The 16,081-nt window shown below is 38.6% G+C and overlaps 1 long non-coding RNA gene across 1 annotated transcript in view; it reads right to left on the reverse strand.

Moving 5' to 3' along the window:
• Positions 1-15,376, reverse strand: part of LOC124244064 (uncharacterized) — a 42,948-nt gene extending 27,572 nt beyond the window's left edge. The window contains exon 1 of the long non-coding RNA XR_006889875.1: positions 15,264-15,376. This is a non-coding gene — a long non-coding RNA (uncharacterized LOC124244064). The remainder of the gene's footprint in view (positions 1-15,263) is intronic.
• Positions 15,377-16,081: the final 705 nt, after the last annotated feature.

Below are 16,081 nucleotides of genomic sequence, written 5' to 3' on the forward strand. Positions count from 1 at the left end.
TCCCGGCCCCCGCGCCGGCGCACGCACCTCCCAGCGCGGTCCCGCAGCCTCCGAAGACGCTGCCCCCTGCAGACCCTGATCCGCAGGCGCTGCGCTCCCGGACCCTTTACATAACTGTGGTTAAAGATATTTTTCGCTAGGTTCTTTAAACAAAGATTCACGTGATAAATTTCTGCTCGACTTTAGTTCCAGGAAATGTTTGGTTTCTGCAGATGTTTATATGCTTCCGGTTGTCAGTACATGAAAACGATACAATTCTGTTTCTTTTTCTCACTTGAGCAAGTAGAAAACATAAAATCAAATATATCACCCGAATCTGCTCCACACCGACACATGGGGAGTACTCAATCCTTCAACCTCTTTTAGGTGAAGTTGGTTTTATTTTTTATAAAGTTATTTTACCTTTTGGCCTGAAATGTCTAAGATTAAGTGTTTTCAGAAGCAAGAAAAGCTGTAAAATGTAAAACGTACAAGACATATATAACTTTGATAGCCACATGAACAGAGCAAGTATCTACCCATCGGACCACAAAGGTCTAAAACATTAGTTATCAAACTTTTTTTTTAGTAGCAGAACCATTTTTGGGTTGGCAAACATATATGGAATCTAACACATAAAAAAATAAAAAGTGTATTGCATATATTTATTTTATAAGTTCAAACTTGTAATATTATAGTCAATGAGAATATGAGTTTTCCAATAGGTAAAAATTAGAAATTGAAGGTTATAAATGAAAGTTATAAACTTAGATTGGTCCCAGGAAACCCTTTATTTCTGTATTTTGTTTGGATGCACTGTGCAATGCCCACGTGAGACTTCCAACTACATGTTCTGAGCTACCTAATTACCAAAGGCCACACACAGCAGCCATCTACTCAGAAAGCAGCAGAAGAAAACACAGCATGCCGGCAGAGCAGTTTCAGGTGTTTCTCTTCGTGGGAAGAGCATTCCCAGGAGTCCCCATGGCCATCCAGGAGCTATTCTCCTTGGCACTCAGATGACAGCTCAGGTGCAGGGAAATGAGAATCACAGGGTGGGTGCAGAGTCATTCTCGTTCAGAAGAAGCCTTATGTCCCAAATAGAAACCAAGATCTCATATGATGGTCCCAGCCACGGCTTCCAGGACCCCATGAAGCTCATACTCCTCTCTGAAAAGTGCTCCCAGGGAAGTTCAGAGCTACTGCTTCTAACCAAGAATTTAGAGTTCATCTGTCGTTCTTCCCAGTCCAAATACGTTTACCAAATAAAGAGCACTTTTACCAAAGGCAATATTGCCTCGTAACATGGCTGACTTTCCACTTTTATCAGGAATCAGAGGAACTGAGTAGAAAGTTCATCCAAGGTCATATTTGTCCTTAGAGAATACGAAATGGTTTTGTGAATTCTTTACCCACCTTCATGATTAAAAAAATAACAATCTTAGCATATCAAGTATAGAAAAGAACTTCCTTAACTTCATCAAAAAACCTATAACAAAATCATATTTAATGATTAAATAATGGAAGTATTTCATTTAAAAGCCAGGAAATGAGACCAAGATGACTAGGATCATCACTTCCACTCAATAACGTAGAAGTCCTAGTCAATGTAATACAAATATAGAAATAAGATAAAAATTTAAATGAAGTGACAAAACTGTCCTTATCTCCAAGTGATAATTATTTCTATAGAGAATTATGAAGGAAAGCTATCATGCTAATAAGTACATCAATGTCGATAAATATAAGATCAATATACAAAAGTTAGTATAATTCCTATAAGCCAAAAAACACGACTTCGTAATTTTAATAGGAAAACCTACCATTCAAAATGTCAACTGAAAGCTATAAGCTTTCAAGCAATAAATCCAACAAAAAATCTTCAAGAGCTTTATGGAAAAAATTACAGAGCTGAGTAAATGGAAAAATATACCATGTTTGTGGAAGGACGACCTAACAAATATGCCTAAATTGAAATGGAATTCAACATGATTCTAATAAAACTCCCTTATAGGGTCTTTTATGGACCATGGTAAGTTGATCCTATAATTCATAAGAAAAAAGAGCCAAGAATAGCTTTGACAAATTTGAGTAACAAAACAGTTAGGCAACTTGCCCTCCAAAATGTGAAGACTTCTTTTAAATCATGGTAAATAAAATGGTACAGATGAATGAAAAGCAACAGAGCACCCAGAAAAAAAAGACTCATGTATGTTTGGAAATTGTGATATAAACTAGCAGGAATACTACAAATCAGTGGGGAAAGGATGGAAAATTGATCAACAGTTCTGAGACATAGGTTAGCTGTAAGAAAATAAGGTTAAATCCATGTTTCACACCATGAGAAACATTTTTAGGCTAATAGTAAGACTTAATTGTGAAAATAAAACTTTTAGGGGAAAAACATCCTTGGGGTAGTGAAGGATTTTAAAAATAAGATGTAAAAAGTAGAAATTATAAAGTAAAAGACTAGTAAATATTATGTTAAAATTTTTATAAATTATAAATAACAGAAGATTCTTTAAACAAAATGAAAAGCCAATCCATGGACTGGGAGAAGGTATTAATAACCAACAAAGTGCTAATTTACAGAATACATGAAGAACTCCTAAAAATCAATAAGTAAACAGAAACAAGTGAATTGAAAGAAAGAAAAAAATTGTGGGCAGCCAATTAGTAGAAAAGGAAATCTCAGTGGAAAATAAACATAAGATTTTCAAACTCAATACAACTGCAATTTAACACCACAATGAGGTACCATTTCACATCAGACTGGTAAAATACGATACAGTAATGAAAGAGAGTTGAACTGATACAACCACTATGGAGAGCAATTTGACAATATCTAATAAAGGTGAAGATGCTCATATCTACAGCCAAGCAGTTTCACTCCCAAATATGTACACTAGAGAAACTGGCACACATACATAAGGAGGCATATATAAGAATGTTTGTTAGCACTGCTTAAATAGCAAAAAAGTGGCAACAACTCAAACATGAAGCAACAGGAGAATGGATAAACATATGGTGATACTATAGTCTTATAATGAAATACTATACTATTATATTTAAAAGAATCAGGGACAACTACAAATATCAAAGATGGATAAATGTTAAAAAAAAAAAAACCATCACCCACAATGTTAACTTCTGCACAGCATCAAAGAAATAATCAACAGAGTGAAAAAGGCAACCCACAGAATGGGAGGAAATATTTGCAAATATATATATATCTGATCAGAGGTTAATAGCCAAAATATATAAGGAAATTCTACAACTCAATAGCAAAAATCAAGTAACCCTCAATTAAAAAATGGGCAAAGGATCTGAATAGACTTTTGCCCAAAGAAGACATATAAATGGCCAACAAGTATATGAAAAGATGCTGAACATCACTAACCATGAGGCAAATGTAAATCAAAACCACAATGAAGTATTACCTCATACCTGTTGAGATGGCCATTATTTTAAGAAAAAAAAAAAGGAAAGTGTTGGCAAGTATGTGGAAAAACTGGAATCCTCGTGCACTGTTGGTGGGAATGTAAAATGGTATAGCTGTTGTGGAGAACAGTACAGCAGCTCCTCAAAAGATTAAAAATAGAACTACTGAATGACCCAGGAATTTCACCTCTGGCTATTTATTTAAAAGAATTGAAATCAAGATCTCGTAGAGACATCTGCACTCCCATGTTCATTGCAGCATTATTCACAATAGCCAAGAGGTGGAAACAACCTAAATGTCCACGTACAGATGAATGGATAAAGAAAATGTGGTACATACATACAGTGGAATATTATTCAGCCACAAAAAGAAGGAAACCCTGTCACATGCGATAACAAGGATGAACCTTGAGAACATTACACTAAATAAAATAAGCCAATCACAGAAGTACAAATACTGCATGGCTCCATTTATGAGAAGTAGCTAGAGAAGTCAAACTCACAGAAGCAGAGAGCAGAATGGCAATGGCCAGAGGCTGGGAGGAGGGGAAACGGGGAGTTGCTGTTCAATGGGTATAGAAGTTTCAGTCATGTAAGATGAAAAAGTACAGGGGTTCAGTCAAGATGGCAGCATAGGTGGACTCTGAACTCACCTCCTCCCGCAGACACAACAAATTTACAAACTTCTTGGAACAATTACCCCTGAGAGAGAACTGAAAACTCGATAAAAAGAACCCCTACAACAAGGGACAGTGCTCACCGAGGTAGAAGAGGCAGAAATTCCTCTCTGGAGAGGAAAAAAAGCCACCCTTGCAAGCTGTGGTGCTTCACGACCAGCAGGGAGCAATCCCAACGTATGAAGCCTTCCCTGGAGGAGTGGGGGATCTGAGTGTTGGAGAGTTACCACTGTAAGCAGCTTTCGGACTCAGCACAACCAAGACGAGTGTCATAATATCTGGCTTTGCTGGCTATTAACTACAACAGGGAATACCCTCAAAAAAGCTATCGGATGCAAGGGGAAAAAAGCCTATTCTTAAAGAGCCCATGCAAATTCACTTGTTTCAGAAAGCAACCTAAAATCACCAGAAAGAAAGGTGCAGTGTCCTTTGGTGAAAAGAGACTCACCTGATAGGCTCTGGGTGCACCTCAGTGAGAGGTGAGACCTCTCTAGGGACTGACACCTTGGTGGCAGCCATTACTGTGACCCAGTACAGGTATGCTGACCCAGACACCGGCAGATGACACTGTACTTCTTCCCCTGGCCTGTTAGCCCAGGGTCTGCCCCATCCACTGAGTTAATCCAACCCAGCCAGGGCAGGTAGCCTGCCCTAGGGATTGGCCTCACTCAAAAGCAAGCCCTCAGGCAACTTGTTGGTCCGTACAGGCAGGGTACCTGGAACTTCTGCAGCCAGGTGAGTGGGTCCCCCTCTGTGGGGCAGGGCATGTGCAAGAAGCATGTGGAGTGTGTGGGGTATTGGTGGAGTCCATGGGGCCTCTGCAGTGGGGCAACTAGGTCCACTTCAGTGGGTCAGGGTGTGTACACGGGGCAGGACTGTGTTGACAGGATGTGTGGCCCTGTGGACAGTGGGGTTTGTCAGCTGCAGCAGACTTATGCTTCTCAAACAGCCACATAGGGGATCAGCCCCACCTTCCAATGCCTGAAACTACAGGGTGCTCCCATGCCTGGGGCTGGCCCCACTCAGCTGCAATCCTGAGAGAGCTGACAACAGCCTTGCAGGCTAGAGACCTACAGCAATTGTAAGCCCCTGAGCCTAGCAACCAGCCATGCTGGAGGCCTACTCACTTAACAGAAAAGCTACAACAGTAATGTGCTATTAGATCTTGCAGTCAACTGTGCTGGGGCTCCCCACGCCCCATAAAGTGACTGAAGGGTCCATAGCAGCCATGTGCAGCTCAGCATTACAACCGGCCAGCCAGGGGGACAGCCTAGCCTCCCCGGGCACCTGCAGCAAGAGCAACCCTGCCACAACAGAAGGACACATGTAGCCACACAGGGGTCACTTCTGGAACATTAGGAACTGGTGACAAGAGGGAAGCACACTGCTGGGCTTCATAAGGCATCTCTTACATAAGGCCACCTCTCCAAGATCTGGATATGTAGCTGTCCTACCTAATACACAGATATAAGCACAGAGAAAGAGGCAAAATGAGGAGACAGGAACACATTCCAAGTAACGGAACAGGACAAAATCCCAGAAAAAGAACTAAGCAAAACAGAAATAAACAATCTACTGACAAAGAGTTCAAACAAAAAGTAATAATGATGTGCTCACTGATCTTGGGAGAACAAGGGATGAACTCAGTGAGAACTTCAACCAACGACTGGAAAATATAAAAAAGAACCAACCAGAAATGAAAACTCTAGTACTGGAAATGAAAAATTCACTAGAGAAACTCAATAGCAGAGTAGATGATACAGAGGAAAAGATGAGCACGCTGGAAGAAAGACTAGAGGAAATCACCCAAGCTGATCAGATAAAAGAAAAAAAAATTAAAAAGAATGAGGACAGGGGCCAGCCCAGTGGTGTAGTGGTTTAGTTCGTGCACTCCACTTCCGTGGCCTGGGGTTCACAGGTTCGGATCCGGGCATGGACCTAGCACCACTCATCAAGCCATGCTGTGGTGACATCCCACATAAAATAGAGGAAGACTGGAAAAGATGTTAGCTCAGCAACAATCTTCCTGGAGCAAAAAGAGGAAGACTGGCAACAGATGTTAGCTCAGGGCCAATCTTCCTCACACACAAAAGAAAGGTAAAAGAAAAAGGACATTCTAAGCGACCTCTGGGACATCAAACACACTAACATCGGTATTATAGGAGTCCCAGAAGGAGAAGACAGACAAAGGGGCAGGGACTCTATTTGACGAAATAATAGCTGAAAACTTTCCTAACCTAAGGAAGGAAACAGACATCCAAGTAGAGGAAGTACAGAGATCACCAAACAAGATAAACCCAAAGAGGCCCACACCAAGACACATTATAATTAAAGTGTCTAGAATTACAGATAAAAGAGAGAACCCTAAAAGCCGCAAGACAAAGGCAACAAGTGACATACAAAGGAAACCCCATAAGGCTATCAGCTGACTTCTCATCAGAAACCTTATAAGCATGTTATATTTAAAGTGCTGAAAGGAAAAAACCTACAGCCAAGAATACTCTACTTGGCAACGTTATCATTCAGAATAGAAGGAGAGATAAAGAGTTTCCCAGACAAGCAAAAACTAAAGGAGTTTATCACCAAGAAATCAGCCTTACATGAAATGCTAAAGGGACTTATTTAAGTGCAAAAGAGAAGACCACAGATAGGAATAAGATACTTATCAAAAAAGAAAAAAGCACAATAAAATCACTGGTAAAGACATATATACAGGAAAAGTAGCAGATCAACCACTTATGAAGATAAAAGACAAAAGTACTAAAATTATCTATTTCCAGGATAAGAGGGTAACAGATACACACAAACAAAAAAGGAGGTTGGATATGATCTCAAAAACATAAAATGTGTGAGAAGGGGAGTAAAAGAGTAGAGCTTTTAACAAGAAATCAAACTAAAGAGACCATCAACTTAACATAGACTGCTATATATGTAGGTATTATATATGAAGCTCATGGTGATCACAAACCATAAACCTATAATAAACACATAAAAAATTAAGAGAAAGGAATCCAAATATAATACTAAAGAAAGCTATAAGTCACAAGGGAAGAGAGCAAGAGAATAAAGGAACAGAGAAGAACTACTAAAACACCCAGAAAAAAAGCAACAAAACGGCAATAAATACATACTTACCAATAGCTACTTTAAATGTCAATGGACTAAATGTTCCAATCAAAAGGGACAGAGTGGCAAATTGGATAAAAAACCAAGATCTATATATACACTGCATACAAGAGACACATTTCAGACCTAAAGACACTTGCAAACTGAAAGTGAAGGGATGGAAAAAGATACTCCATGTAAACGGCAATGAAAAGAAAGCTGTGGGAGTAATACTTATATCAGACAAAATAGACTTTAAAACAAAAACTGTAACAATAGACAAAGAAGGGCACCACATAATGAGAAAGGGAAAAATCCAACAAGAGGCTATTACACTTGTAAATATCTATGCACCCAACACAGAAGCACCTAAACATATAAAGCAATTATTAACAGACATAAAAGGAGAAATAGACAGTGACACAATAATAGTAAGGGACTTTAACACTCCACTTACACCCATGGACAGATCATCCAGACAGAAGATTAATAATGAAACAGCAGCCTTAAACGACACATTAGACCAGATGGGCCTAGTAGATATATTATAGAACATTCCACTCAAAAACCACAGAATGCACATTCATTTCAAATGCACATGGAGCACTCTCCAGGAGAGATCACATATTAGGCTACCAAACAAGTCTCAAGAAATTTAAGAAGACTGAAATAATACCAGGCATCTTTTCTGACCACGATGGTATGCAACTAGAAATCAACTACAGAAAGGAAATCAGAAAAGCCACAAACATGTGGAGATTAAACAAAATGCTACTGAACAATGACTGAGTCAATGAAGAAATCAAAGGAGAAGTCAAAAAATACCTGGAGATAAATGAAAATGAAAATAAGACATGCCAAAATTTATGGGATGTAGCAAAAGTGGTTCTAAGAGGTAAGTTTATAGCAATACAGGCCTACCTCAACAAACAAGAAAAATCTCAAATAAACAATCTAACAGTGTACCTAAAGGAACTGAGAAAAGAAGAACAAAGCCCCAAATCAGTAGAAGGAAGGAAACAATAAAAACCAGAGCAGAAATAAGTGGAACAGAGACTATAAAAACAATAGGAAAAAAATCAATGAAACAGAGAGCTGGTTCTTTGAAAAGATAAACAAAATTGACAAACCCTTAGTTTGTCACCAATAAAAAAAGAGAGAAGACTCAAATAAATAAAATCACATATCAAAGAGGAGAAATTACACTGGACACCTCAGAAATACAAAAGATTATAAGAAAATACTATGAAAAGCTATACGCCAACAAACTAGATAATCTAGAAGAAATGGATAAATTCTTAGAATCATACAACTTCTAAAACTGAATCAAGAAGAAATAACAGAATTTGAATAGACCACTCACCAGTAAGGAGACTGAAACAGTAATCAAAAACTTCCCAAAAAAATAAAAGTCCAGGACCAGGTGGCTTCCCTGGTGTATTCTACAAAACATTCAAAGAAGACTTAAAACCTGTCCTTCTCAAACTCTTCCAAAAAAGTGAAGAGGAGAGGAAGCTTCCTAACTCATTCTATGAAGCCAACATTACCCTGATACCAAAACCAGACAACAATACAAAAAGAGAAAACTACAGGCCAATATCACTGATAAACATTGATGCAAAAATCCTCAATAGAATACTAGCAAATTGAATACAATACATTAAAGAGATCATACACCATGATCAAGTGGGATTTATTTCAGGGATGCAGGGATGGTTCAATATCCGCAAATCAATCAATGTGATATACTACATTAACATAATGAAGAATAAAAATGACATGATCATTTCAATAGATGCAGAGAAAGCATCTGACAAGATATAGTATCCATTTATGATGATAATTCTGACTAAAATGGGTATAGAAGGAAAGTACCTCAACATAATAAAGGCCATATATGACAAACCCACAGCTAATATCAACAGAGAAAACTGAAAGCTATCCTTCTAAAAACAAGAACCAGACGAGGATGCCCACTGTCACCACTCTTATTTAACACATATTGGAAGCCTTCACCCAAAGCAATCAGGCAAGAAAAAGGAATAAAAGGGATCCAAACTGGAAAGGAAGAAGTGAAACTGTCACTATTTGAAGATGACATGATTTTACATGTAGAAAACCCCAAAAGAATCCACCAAAAAAATTTAAGAAATAATAATGAATACAATACAGTTGCAGAATACAAAATCAACATACAAAAATCAGTTACATTTCTATACACTAACAACAAAGTAGTAGAAAGAGAAATTAAGAATGCAATCCCATTTACAATTAGAACAAAAAGAAAAAATATCTAGGAATAAACTTAACCAAAGAGGTGAAAGATCCATACACTGAAAACTATAAAACATTGTTGAAATAAATTGAGGAAGATGCAAAGAAATGGAAAGATATCCCATGCTCTTGGATTGTAAGAATTAACATAGTTAAAGAGTCCATACTCCCTAAAGCAATCTACAGATTCAATGCAATCCCTATGAAAGCTCCAACGTTTTCCACAGAAATAGAACAAAGAATCCTAAAATTTATATAGAACAACAAAAGACCCCAAACAACCAAAGGAATCTTGAGAAAAAAGAACAAAGCTGGAGGTATTACACTCCCTGATTTCAAAATATACAACAAAGCAACAGTAACCAAAACAGCATGGTACTGGCACAAAAACAGATACACAGATCAATGGAACAGAACTGAGAGGCCACAAATAAACCCACACATCTGTGGACAGCTAATTTTTGACAAAGGAGCCAAGAATATACAATGGAGAAAGGAAAGTCTCTTCAATAAATGGTGTTGGGAAAACTGGACAGCCACATGCAAAAGAATGAAAGTAGACAGTTATCTTTCACCATACACAAAAATTAACTCAAAATGGATTAAAGACTTGAGTGTAAGACCCGAAACCATAAAAATTCTAGAAGAAAACATAGGCAGTACACTCTTAGATACCGGTCTTAGCAGCATATTTTCAAGTACCATGTCTGACTGGGCAAGGGAAACAATAGAAAAAATAAACAAATGGGACTACATCAAACTAAAAAGCTTCTGCACAGCAAAGGAAACATCAATAAAACAAAAAGACAACCTAACAATTTGGAGAAAATATTTGCAAACTATATATCTGATAAGGGGTTAATACCCAAAATATATAAAGAAGTATACATCTCAACAACAAAAAAACTAATCACCCAATTAAAAAACAGGCAAAAGATCTGAACAGACATTTCTCCAAAGAAGATATACAGATGGTCACGAGGCATATGAAAGGATGTTCAACATCACTAACTATCAGGGAAATGCAAATCGAAACTCTACAACGAGATATCACCTCACTCCCGTGAGAATGGCTATACTTAACAAGAGAGGAAATAAGTGTTGGAGAGGATGTGGAGAGAAGGGAACTCTTATACACTGCTGGTGGGAGTACAAACTGGGGTAGCCACTATGACAGGAAAACAGTATGGAGATTCCTCAAAATGTTAAGAATACAACTACCATATGATCCAGCTATTCCACTGCTGGGCATTTATCCAAAGAACATGAGAACATGAACGCGTAAAGATACATGCACCCCTATGTTCATCGCAGCATTATTCACAATAGCCAAGACTTGGAAGCAACCTAGGTGTCCATCAAGGGATGAATGGATAAAGAAGCTGTGGTTATATACACAATGGACTACTACTCATTCATAAAAAACAATGAAATCTGGCCATTTGTGACAACATGGATGGACCCTGAGGGTATTATGCTAAGCGAAATTGTCAGAATTAACTACTATATGATGTCACTCATAAATAGAAGGTAAAAACAACAAACAATCACACAGAGACAGAGAATGGATTGGTGGTTGCCAGAGGGGAAGGTGGGAGGGAGGAGGGCGAAAGAGGCAACAGGGCACATGTGTACGGTGATGAGACGATCAGTCTCTCGGTGGTGAACGTGACGTAATCTACATAGAAATCGAAATATAATGATGTGCACCTGAAATTTATATAGTTATAAACCAATGTTACCTCAATTTAAAAAAAAAAGATGAAATCCATGCACAATAGTATTAAACTCCCAATCAACAATACGAAAACCATGTCTTTGTTTTTGTGGTTTTTCATTTCTTTGCGTCCAGGATATACATCGGCTTTCTGAAACCACTGCAGAGTTGTGAATAATGCATGAAATAAAACTTTAAAAAAACCCTGTTCAAAGAAAATAAAAAGTACTAGAGATCTGCTGTGCAAAACTGTGCATATAGTTATCAATAATGTACTGTACATGTAGAAATTTGTTAAGGAGGAAGATATCATGTTATGTGTTTTTTACCACAATAAAGAAAAAAACAGGTGAAAAAAGTTGAAGAAGACTACAGACAGGAACATATTTATATAAAGTTTGAGATCATAAAATAATGTTATATACACAATGCGACAGGTGTATACAAAGGCAGTAAAAGCATAAAATGTGTGTGGAATTGTAAACACTAAATTCAGGATAGTGGTTTCTACTAAGGACCAAGAGGGGCGAAAGAGATCCAAAAACGCTAAACAGGAAGCTTCTCTTTTGTCTACGACATTTTATTACTTAAAAAAAAAAGGAAAGGAAATAATATAAAACTGATGGTGAGTTTTTGATAGTTTAGTCTATTTTTCTTTATGTCCGATGTATTTTATTACAGAAATAAATTTTTTAGAACCTAATACTAACACTATTTTTTCCCTTCCTAACAAAGGGGTGTGTTTCATCTTCTCTGATAACAAAAGTTTCCATCAATCTTCAGTGGGGGAAGGACGGGCCCCAAATTCTAGCAAAATTGACTTTGTGTGTGTGTCCACTCTTCCAGAAGAAGATCCATAGATTTCATCAGAGGGGTTTGTGACTTACATGAAAATGTTAAGAACCGTGAACATAACTGATGATATTTGCCATTTTGCCTTAGGTGACAATAAAAAACCAGAACCAAATCTGAATTAAAATCTATCGACACATTTTAATCTTTTTCTCAGTTCTGATTTCCTGTTTCTGTGCCATTTTGTTTTACATATTTTTGCTGTAGAGTTGCCTCAAACCCTCTCTGAAAAAAGGCAAACTATCAGCAAAAGAAAGAAACATCTTTTAACAAACAAATCCCAAATCCATGTAAGTAAACACAAAATAGAAGAATCAGCTGAAATAAGCATAAACACGGACACAGCAGCCCTGGGATCAGGTGTCAAGAGAACCGGTCCCATTATTTACTTAAATGGGAAAAGCTACAGAGGGGATTCCATCACTGGACAGGCTATGTTGGGGTTCTCATCTTTTTTGGCCACATACACACACAGAAAGATTCCCCTAAGGAATATGACAGTAACAACAGGAGCGTGTGAGAATCTTGGGGTGGGAAGGACATCGTTGATAAAACAAATTCCCCCCGATGATTCTGCTACACTTTCCCCCACCCCACAGCCAAAGCCCCCGATCCCTGCCCCAGCTGAGATCAGTGAGTTAGAGTTATTCTTTTTTTTAGTTTGTTAAACATTTAACAAATAGTTTACTGAGTACCTACTATGTCACTATCAGCAAGTGAATATTTTTATTCTTCTGCACAGTTGGAGCTTTCGGGCAAATTTTACTGGGACCTGGGTTAGAGGGCAAGCCTTAAAACTTAAAAGATAAGTGAATAGACAGTAAGAGATTTATCTCCCCAGAGGTATGTGTTTACGTTTCCGAAGTGTGATGAAACCGGGGCCGTGGAGATATTCCAAGGGTTATAAACTCAGAGTCTCTCGTCTTAGGTTATTGCTGTAAGTAACAATCGCCCTGCCCCAGAAACCTGGGTGTACTTTCAGGATAGTATGACTAAATACAGATATTAAAAACTAATCGGTCATCAGGTACTATGTTAGTGTCTAAGGACACAACTGTGAACAAGAGAAAGCTCTTGTAGTCAATCGTGGTGCTGACAAGTAATAACCTATTACAACACGCTAAGGCAAGTCCACGACAGAAGATGCACAGGGACCCGTGAGAGATCGGAGAATCTAAACCGAGACTGGAAGGATGAGGAGCTAGCCAGATGCCTTTGTCTGCAAGTAAGAGAAAATCCCAAACCAACCAAGCTTCGTTATCTTCACTTAACAAGAAATCCCAAGGAAGACGGCTCAATTATGCCAGCCAGGGCACAAGTCCCATCTGTCTTTCTACTCTTTCAAGCGTGGCGACTGGCGCTTGGACAACCTCCCTTCATGCCTGCCTGCACGACGGCTGGAGCTTGGCTCACAGTGGCCGGAACTACCCATGTAACTCTTTTTCCTCAAGGAGAAAAACCTTTCTCCAAGCCCCCCCAGCAGACTCCTGTTTATGTCCCACGGGCCAGAACTGGGTCTCATGCTCTTGCTCAAACTAGTGCAATGTCATGAAGAACGGAACCTTCAAGACAGTCAGAGGCTGAGGCCCAAGCCTGCTTTCCCCCAAAACACATGAACATGCAAAGAAGACTGGATTTTTGAACAAAATTGAAGTTCTACTAGAAAAGAAGGAATGGTGAAAGGTCACAGGGAAAGCAGCCGGGAGGGTGTGCCACGGTCATTAAGGTAATATTTCCCTTTTGTAAGATACTACGTTGGACCAACAGGAAAAACAAAGAAATAAGAGACCACCTTGTTCTTACGCAACTTCATACACATATTTAAATTTGTAAATTTTAATAGAGAAAAACTAAAATTAAATGAAACTAAGGTAGTAGGAACTAAGTATTTCCGGGCTGGGAGATCACAGAATAATGGACAGAGAGCGGGTTGTGAACAAACCAGAGGCAATTCTGAAAGAAGAGAATTACGAAATGACAGAGAGGTTGACTGACATTTAAAAGCACAAAGGTAAATATTTAGGGGGGGAGGAGAGTGTGTGTTTAGCTGTAAGAGACTCAGGGGCGAATCCTGAGAAAACCCAGGGGCAAATAAGAAGCCCGAGAGGACAGAATGCCCCAGCATCTGTCTGTCTTGTTGTCTACAGGCGCTCACTCACATTTGCTGCAGGAAGAAATGAGTGAGTGAATAAATAGGCTTGGATTTGAAATACTATTTGACCGGAAACTACCAAAGGTTTCTAATCAGAGGACACGTGATCAAAACGATTTCTGATGAAAACTCTTGTTTTCAATAACTAGAATAAAATGAAAGAAAACAAGACAAAAGTGTGATCAATTAGGAAGCTATTGAACTCATCCGGGCGTGAGGTGATCAGGGCCTGGATCCAAGGTTCAAGGACTAAAAAAAGGAAATACAATTTTAAAAAGTGGTGGTCATACATAAGTATACATACTTTGCTTGTTCTATTTACAAGCAACGTTACAAGAATATAAAGAAGTAGTGTTGCATATTTGAGATACATTTATTACTACAGTATGAAAAATAGGATAACTCCTGTTTACCCTAGTTTATCTGATCCGAATTTTAAGAAGTTTTTACAGCGTTTCAACTGGGCTTTTTACCCTAGGTTTCTTTCTCAACTCCGACAGGAAAGATGCTTGACTAAATCTGAGTCCATCAGAATCCTAGTCTCTGTGGCCTCCTAGTGCTGGCTGTCTAGAATGACAGCTTCTGTGGCAAATTCTCTATTAAATCAGTATAAACTCATTCCATCCGCTAGTTTTCCTTCCACATAACGTATAAAGTAATAATGACATCCCCCAAAATAACATCTCAACACTATTCACAACCATACCAAGTCTATGACTGAGCTAAACAAAATACCAACGAAGCTAAGAATCACCACATTTGTGCTTATGCCGCCAACGTTATATAACAACCTGCGAGAAGCTGCTGCCAAGGGTTCTGTTTTACTTTTGTTTGCTTCAAACAAGATTTTAATTATTGTCTGCTCATATCTTATATCCCATTTAGTCTTTATTTCATCCCTGGTAACTTTATGTATCCACTTTATGTATCCACTCTGCTTCTCCATGACTCTTGCCACAAAAGATAACCACTGCTTGTACCTGTCAAAAGACTCAAGTAAGTCTCCCTAATCACAAGACCTCTGATCTTCTTGGAATGAGGGTATTTCTAAGCTTATTAGGCACACCTGACAAGCTTGTCTTGCTGACAAGCAGTCTTGGTCACACACAAACGGGGCTCTTCTTCCAGCCAGACCCTGAGTCCCATGGGCCCTCTGGGAGGCAGCAGAGATGCTCCAGCCAACAGGAGAAAAGACTACCAGGTCACGGAGGAAGGCTGTGTGCTGGCTGGCAATGCTGTCCCCTGATGATGTGATCAGTACAAAACATCCAGATGTCTGTTTCACGGAACCATAAAATTTTAGAGATACAGGTAGTGTAAGTCTTCATGTCATCTGGACCCTTCACTCTATAAATGATGAAATACTTTATCAGAAGAGCTAAACAACCAGCTCAAGGTCACATATCCTAACTATATTTGGACATCTGGGGAAGAGTTTAAGGATGAATAAGTGATAAATACATAAAATCTAAGCAAAAAAAACTACACCCTCCTCTCCAAAAAAAGACAATTATTAACACAAGGGAAAACAAAATTGTGTTGGAAAGAAAAAGTAACCATGGAGTACATGCCTCAGCTGTCAATAACATCATCGTCATGATAATGTAAACACTAATTATTACTCAAAATTTAATTATCATTATGAGAAGGAAGGAGGGCTCTGTACGTATGGTGGGGGTGCATGAGAAGGACAAATCCTCTTCTTCTATCGTGAGAAGTCAAAGGTAATGCCTAAGACTGAAAAATTGGGAAGAGCAACATGCTATTTAGAGATTTGGAGATAAACAACAGAACAGTCAGGTCCCAGAGTTGAACTCCTGAGAGCAGGGGCTGAGGTGGGGGTGAGAACCAGAAGACTGCTGGGTTTTGTAACAAGCCTTGAAC

The sequence above is a fragment of the Equus quagga genome, chromosome 8, assembly GCF_021613505.1.
Source record: "Equus quagga isolate Etosha38 chromosome 8, UCLA_HA_Equagga_1.0, whole genome shotgun sequence".
Lineage (NCBI taxonomy): Eukaryota > Metazoa > Chordata > Mammalia > Perissodactyla > Equidae > Equus > Equus quagga.